General features: G+C 44.1%; 1 protein-coding gene across 1 annotated transcript in view; it reads right to left on the reverse strand.

Moving 5' to 3' along the window:
• Pskh1 (protein serine kinase H1) overlaps nt 1–2839 on the reverse strand; it is a 27213-nt gene that overhangs the window by 17967 nt on the left and 6407 nt on the right. The window lies entirely within an intron of this gene.

A 2839-nucleotide genomic window follows, 5' to 3' on the forward strand; every position in this document is an offset into this window, starting at 1 on the left:
AGAGCTAGTTCCAGGACAGGCTCCAAAACCACAGGCTCCTGTCTCGAAAAACAAAAACAAAAACAAACAAACAAGCAAAAAAAAAAAAACAAAAAACCAAAGTTACAGAGAAACCCTGTCACGAAAAAAAAAAGAAAAAAAAACTGGTTGCTTTTCCAGAAGATCCAAGTTCAATTCTCAGCACTCATATGGCAGTTCACAATTGTTTGTAACCCGAGTTCCATCAAATCTGATGTCCTCTTCTGGCCTTTAATGGCACCAGGCACACACATGGTACATAAATATACATATAGACAAAACACCCACTCACATAAAAATTTTAAATAAAATGAAAATAAAAAGAGACATCAGAGTACAGAAGCCAGACAAAGTAGCAACTCACGCCTGTGATTTCAAAGTTTAGGAGGTTGAGGCAGGAGGATTATCTTAAATCCTCCTAAGTTACACAGCGACTTCTAAGACAGAGTAGGGTTACAGAGACCCTGTCTCAAAACAAAATAAAAACAACTCAGACCACAATCTCATTCTGAGGGGAGGGTCTAGGAAAAAAACCAGGACTGATTTCTATGGCCTTGGCTTACATTTTCCTGGATCGCAAGTTCTTCAAGCCTAACAGAGGGCAAGACGTTCACCAGGCACTGCTGTTGGGTCCTTTATTTCCTCTTTAGTCTTCCTGACCCTCCTAGCTGAAGTCTTATATTTCCTAAGTGTTAAAATCACTCCTCATCTTTCTGACCCATCTCTTCTGAAACAGGGATGTAGAGTGTTGGAGACCTCCTCCAGCAGCAGCATCCATAAAAACTCAGATATATCTCCAGGTCTCCATGGAGAGCTTCCTAACCGTTATCTTCTTACAGAGGTGGACCCCTACAACAGCAAAGCTACCTTGAGTCGGTCCTCACTTCACTTTCCTGCATGGTCTTTACAGCCTTCTCTTCGGCAGCTATCCCGCTCCACAGTCTCATATTTGCCCAGTTTCCACATGACTAAAATCTAACCCAGTGAATTGGAGACCAGAAATCTTGGCACAGTGTCACTAGGTATCAAATACCTATAGGATACAGGCAGGAATAAAGGATAGAGGCATGTTCCAATATATGTCTTTTTTAAATTTTTGTTTTTAATTATGGGGGAGAGATGTGTACATAAGTGCAGGTGCCAGGGCTGGGCGGTGGTGGTGCACACCTTTAATCCCAGCACTCGGAGGCAGAGGCAGGTGGATCTCTGTGAGTTTGTCAAGGCCAGCCTGGTCTACAGAGCAAGTTCCAGGACAGGCTCCAAAGCTACACAGAGAAACCCTGTCTCGAAAAACCTTGAAAAAAGAAAAAAGAAAAGGAAAAACCCTGACTTTTCACTTTAAACAAAGCCTGCACAAAGACCTTAAGTCAGCAGTGAAGCACCATGTTTCTCCTATTAGAAACACTCAAAGGTGGGCTGCTTTCAGTACTCTACCATTCCAAAAGGACTGAAATGGGGAAAGGTGCAGCTAGAAAGAAAGCCAGAAAGCTAGGGACATAAGTAACATCCTCCAGATGATCCGAGCAGCTCCAAACTCCAGCCACATCTGTGTTTTGTTTTTTGAGACAGGACTTCACTATGGAGCCCTGACTAACCTGGAAGGCTTCAAACTCAGAAATTCACCTGTCTCTGCCTCTGGATGCTCAGCTCGACCACATCTAGTAACTTCTCCCAAAGTGACACAGGGAAAATGGTACTGAGTGGCAAGAACCTGCTGAGAACCTGCTTGAGCTTTCTTGTGTATGTGCCCAACTTAGTAGCCAGCATGGGTACTGGGGTAGACAACATGAGCGAGAAAGAAGCCTCAGGAAATGTTATACCAGGTCACAAAGCTAACACTGAAATTAATCCGTTCTCCAGGGTCTGTGCTGCACCTTCAGCTCCCAGACTGATACCAGCCACTCCTCCGGGAAAGCCCAAGCATGCTGGATGGTGCCAGAGGGAGTGAGCACGTCCCTGACACTACAGAAAAGACAAGCCAAGAGCAGTAGTGAGACTTGTCCAAAGCCACTCAAATTGTGCTCAAGCATGGACTCCAGTCTCCTGGTTCTCCATCCAAGGATCTCTTCTTCACACAGTCAAGACTTCGGAAGTATCTGGGCCCAGCAGAATTTGACCTCACCAGGTCAAAGACTGAACAGTTTGCTCACTCCACACCTCTGCTGAGCCCTTTTCTGTCATGGGGCTCACAGCTTTTTTCTGTTTGTCTTCTCTTTTAGACAGACTTGCTGTGAAGCCTTAATTGACTTTGAACTCACTACGTTTCTATAACAGGGAGACTGTCGCAGCAATTCCACTTCTAGAAACAATGCTACAAAACCACTTTCATAAGAGTACAGATATGTGCTGTGGAATATTACTTTAACTATGTAAAGATGCCTTACTTTTGTTTATGCTGCATTTGTTTAAGAGGTAAAGATGTGTGGACAGCCATTAGCTAGGCAGAGGAGGGATAGGTGGGGCTGGTAGGCAGACAGAATAGGTAGAAGGAGGAATGTAGGCTGCAGAGAGAACGTTCCCAGGGCCAGACAGATAGGGAAGACGCATGAAAATAGGACATATAGAAGGAAATAAAGGTAAGAAAGGCCCAAGGCAAATGTAGGTGAAGAGAAACAGGTTAAATTAAGTTATAAGAGCTAGCTAGGGGCTGGAGAGATGGCTCAGAGGTTAAGAGCACTGCCTGCTCTTCCAAAGGTCCTGAGTTCAATTCCCGGCAACCATATGGCTCACAACCATCTTTAATGAGGTCTGGTTCCCTCTTCTGACCTGCAGACATACACACAGACAGAATATTGTATACATAATAAATAAATAAATATCT

This window comes from Microtus ochrogaster, chromosome 4 (assembly GCF_000317375.1).
Source record: "Microtus ochrogaster isolate Prairie Vole_2 chromosome 4, MicOch1.0, whole genome shotgun sequence".
NCBI lineage: Eukaryota > Metazoa > Chordata > Mammalia > Rodentia > Cricetidae > Microtus > Microtus ochrogaster.